Here is a 5,000-nt window from a genome sequence, read left to right as displayed (position 1 = left end):
GACGTCCAGTGCTGCCACCACCAGACATCGAGGATCCCGCTGGTTGGTGCGGTGAAACGTCCTCGCGTGTTGTCCTCGCTCTATCACCCGCTCGATGGCCTGAAGCGTGGAGCGACCGCGCCGGAACCCGTACTGCCTTGCTGACAGGCGAGGAGCATCGCTGTCCTCCAAGTGGTCGTTCAGCCGATCTAAGATCAGCCGTTCGAACCCCTTGGCGACTGCTCCCAGCATTAGCAGCGGGCGGTGCGACGACGGATCGCCCGGCGGCTTACCTGGCTTCGTGACCAACACAAGGCGTGCCTCCTTCCATGCCGCAGGAAACTCCCCTCGCTCGAGCAGCTGATTGTACACCTTGGCGAAGACCTCCGGGTGCTTCCGCATTGCCGCCTTCACTGCGGCATTCGGGATACCGTCCAGCCCTGGCGCCTTGGAGGTGGCCATCCGCTCAGCCAGCGAAAGAATTTCCGAGCTCGTGACCGGCCTCAGAGCTTCATGTGAGGCGGTGCACGCGTCGATTTCAGGCCACTCGAACGCTGGGTGCTCCGGGAACAGGGCGTCGACGATCGGGCCGAGAACGGCTCGGTCCGTTTCCGGTGGCGCCCGGCTTCGCAGCTTCGCTCGCACGATCTTATAGCCAAGACCGAACACTTCCGCCTCGACGCCGTCTATCAGCTCCTGGAGGCAGCTCTCCTTGCTGGACTGGATGCCGGCCTTCAGCAAGCGTCGGCAGTCTTGCAGCTTTCCCGACGTCACGTCCCGCTCCGACGGTTGGGCCCGGTGATGTGCTATCTCCGCTGCCTCACACTCCTCTCTCAGGCGTTCGATTTCTGGAGACCACCAGTACACCTGGGGCTTGCGGTGGTAGGTAGCCCCGTGTACCCTCTCCATAATCTCGTCGCACGCTCGAGTGAGTCCGCCGACCAGCCCCTCCGGAGTGTCGACATGTCCGAAGTGGCCGTGCGTGAGTGCGACGTCGAAGCACTGCCGGTCGAACTGCTTCGTCTTCCAGCGCGTCCCGGCGTGCCTGGCTGTCCCGTCGTTGGCTGTTGCTCGGCTTCGGTGCTGCTGGCCACGTCGCTGGGGGCGCTGTCCAGGAACGTCCACCCCGAACTCGATGTATGCATGATCACTGCCTGAGAAGCGGTTAAGCACGCGCCATGAGTCCGGCCGTGCGATGAGCTGACTGGCAAAGGAGACGTCAACGACGCTTTCCCGTGCAACCCCGTTGCCCCTGAACGTGGGCGCGTTGCCACGGTTCAGCGTCTGCAGTGCCAGCTGCTCCACCACATGCAGGAGCTCCTGCCCCTTCCGGGTGGTGCGCGCACTCCCCCACTCCTCGTTCCAGGCGTTGAAGTCCCCGGCCAGGACTGATGTTGCGTGTCCGACCAGCGACACCTCCACCGCACCGAGGAAGCTTTCGAAGTCTTCGATGCCGCTGCTGGGTGGCACGTAGCAGCTGGCGAACGTTACTCCCGCTATGGTGGCCACCACGAGTCCCGGGACGACGCTCCCCCAAAGCCGTTGAATAGGGTACGCCCCTGTTGCTATTATCGCCACGCTCTGTTCCGCATCGATGGCCCACCGCGGATCATCCCGAGGTGGTCGATATAGTTCGCAGGCGAGCACCACCTGAGCCCCTAACTCGCGAGCCGTCTGCAGCATGAGGTCTTGGGCTGCCCGGCTTCGCCCGAGGTTCACTTGCAGCACTTTTAGCGCCGGCACGTCGGATGCCCGACCGGGTGCGGGCCGCTGCACACGACGCAGCGCACCTCCGCCGTGCAGCTCTTCGCCTGGTGATCCGGCTTCCCGCAGCGAATGCAGCTTGTCGAGCGGTCCACTTCGCTCCTGCACGCAGCTCGGACGTGCCCCATCTCGAGGCACTTGTAGCACCGTTGCTGACGCGCCTGCAGAGGAGCCACCTTCCGGACCAGACACGATGTGTATTTGATCTTGACGCTCTTGTCGACCAGACCCTCCGCAGCCCTGGCTGTTACGCGGACTATCGCCACTTTCGTGCCGTCCCAGGCAGGTCGCAGGCGAACCGATGTCTCCTCCACCTCGCATTGGCACAGGTTGGTCAGCGCCATCGCCACATCGGTCTCCTTCGCTAAAGGGTCGACAGCGTCCAACCGGATTTCGACCATAGGCGTGACCAGCCGAGCTGAGGCCGGCCGTTCTGCCTTTGCGCAGACCTGCTTGATGCACTGCAGAACTTCTGCAGCGTCCGCGCTCTCCTTCAGCTCCATGACAAGCCTGGAGCGTGTGGTGCGTCGCCCGACGCCTAGGGCCTCAGCATGTTTCTCCATTTCTGGAGCCGTTCGGACAGCCTGGTACACCTCCGTCCAGGTTTGTCCCTCAGCTGGGGCGATTTCAATAGCGTCCGGCTTGGTTTTTCGCTGCCGCTGACGCCGACCTCCTCGTTGTGCTCCAGGCTGGCTACCCCGGGCCTGTTGTCCCTGATGTTGCTGGGGCTGCTGCTTAGACGGTCCTGCGATCGGCTGTCGCTGAACCGCTGCCCGTTGCGGTAGTTGCGGCCACTGCTGCTGCTGTTGCTGCGGCTTGTTCCCCGGTTGCCGGGCCGGCTTACGACGCACCACTTCAGCCCAAGAGCCGCCTTCCGGGTCTGAAAGCGGAGCTGCCGTTGCCGACACCGCTCCCTGCTGTCGCTGTTGCTGCTGCTGCTCACGACGTTGCTGCTGCTGTTGTTGCTGCTGCTGCTGGTACTGCTGCTGCTGCTTCTGGCTGCCTCCATAGCCCAGCGTCTGTGCAAGGAGCTCTTGGAAGCTGGCTCGCTCCTCCCTCAGCTCGTTGCGCAGGCGCTCGTTGTCTTCACGAGCCAGCGTCTCGCGCATCCGGGCTTCCTCTCGGGCCAGCTGCAAATCTTGCCGGGCCTGCACAGCATTTGTTTCCATCTGCTGCCGGAGCATCTGGATCTCCTGTTGCAGACCCACGATCGTCGCTCGCAGCTGCTCGTTGGTGAGCGACGTCTCATTGAGGAGCTGTCTCAGCTCCGACATTTCCGGGGACTGCTGCTTCGCTCCCGGAACAGATGTTCGTGTAAGAGCCACTCGCGGCTCCAGAATAGTGGAGAGCTTCGCCGGCCTCTCCTCCGTTGACTCCGTCCTGGAACGGAGGGTTCGCCCCGTCGACGACATCTCCACCTCTCACGGTTACGGGTGAGGGTGGAGGGGGGGGGGGAGTCGGGGGAGGTGTTCTCCCCGACTCGCGGCGACGTAGCGCGTTGATTGACTCCCCACACGTTAAAATCGCTCTTCGCACCGGCCTTTTCCCTCCTGTAGGGGAGGGGGTAAATGGGAGGGGGAAGGGGGGGTGGCGGTCCGCTGCCTCTCGCCGAGACCTTTCCAACGATGCCTCGGGCGTGTCCCTAGCCCAAAGGATGGCCGAGTAATCACACTTTTAAGGATTTTACACTAAGTCTGATAAGTGCATAAATAGTTATCAAACTACTTATCAAACTTTTCACTCCTTCGTAGCTCCGCGAGTTTTAGTCCGAATCGCACGCGCGAGGGCTCGATCGACGGGGATTTTTGCCCCCCGTCGAGACACGTTTAAACGAAATAACGCCTTGGTACAAACTTTCGTACTTACTTAAGAAAAACCGGTCCCGACACACCGGAAACACGAAAATGTCTAAGTTTGGGGGCCTATATCTCAGCGAGTTTTGCACGTATGGAAACAGTAGACCCCTCAAACGAAGCGCACTGTTCTCACTAAGCGTTTCGCACTATTTTCGTACCGTTGAATTCGCCTAAGGGGGGGCAAAATCTACCGGAACCGAAAAACTACGGTTTTTCGGGCACCACTTCCGGTAGACCGCACACAGACGCGCTCACAAGGTCTCAATGGATGCGTCTTGTCAAGACCTTTCCACCGATACCCCAAACGTCCCGATCCGACCACCCTACACCTTATTAAAAAAAGAAAGGTGGTCCACGAAAAACTCCCCCCCCTTAAGGGGTGGGGGGGTGAAATTTGGGTGGGGGGTCGGCGGCCAGGATCGGGGGCCGGACACGTGAAATCGAAGCCCTGGCACGCGTGGCCTGGCTGATACGGCCGATTTTCACTCCAAACACTCGCACACACGCACGCACACAGAAACACACGGTACTCGGCCAGGAACGCGCAACCGAACAGCTGTCCCATACAAAATGTATGGGAACGAAAGACGCCGGAAATCGCCAAAACCTCCAACTTTGGAAGCCTATAACTCCGCAACGGTTCGTCGCACAAAAATGTTAGACCACTCTATCGACGCGGGATATTCTCACTTATAGTCCTCAAGTGTTTTTAAGATCACTAACGCACTTTTTGGGGGGTAAAACGGTCCCCCACCAAAAACTCACAGTTTTTCAAGTGCCACTTCCGGTGTAACGCACACACACACACATACAAAATTTTGTAAGATGCGTCTTACCGAGACGCATCCAACGACACCTTAATCGTCCGGATCGGTTCACAATTCGCCTTAATATTCAACAAAAACCTGCCCACGAAAAACTCCCCCCCCTTAAGGGGTGGGGGGGTGAAATTTGGGTGGGGGGTCGGCGGCCAGGATCGGGGGCCGGACACTTGAAACCAAAGCCCTGGCACGCGTGGCCTGGCTGATACGGCCGATTTTCACTCCAAACACTCGCACACACGCACGCACACAGGAACACACGGCAAACGGAAAGTGCCTTAAATCGTGCACTTTGCCAAAAAGTTACACTTTTCGGTGCGCTTGCACCGGGCTTTACCGTTATGTTCTTCAGCACACTCGCGGCGACAACGCCAGATCGGGCGCAAACCGGTACTTTGCACTGACGTCACACGCGACGACACACGGTACTCGGCCAAGAACGCGCCACCGAACAGCTGTCCCATACAAAATGTATGGGAACGAAAGACGCCGGAAATCGCCAAAACCTCCAACTTTGGAAGCCTATAACTCCGCAACGGTTCGTCGCACAAAAATGTTAGACCACTCTATCGACGCGGGA

This window comes from Anopheles marshallii (genome assembly GCF_943734725.1).
Source record: "Anopheles marshallii chromosome X unlocalized genomic scaffold, idAnoMarsDA_429_01 X_unloc_178, whole genome shotgun sequence".
Taxonomy (NCBI): domain Eukaryota; kingdom Metazoa; phylum Arthropoda; class Insecta; order Diptera; family Culicidae; genus Anopheles; species Anopheles marshallii.
This window is presented reverse-complemented; position numbering follows the sequence as displayed.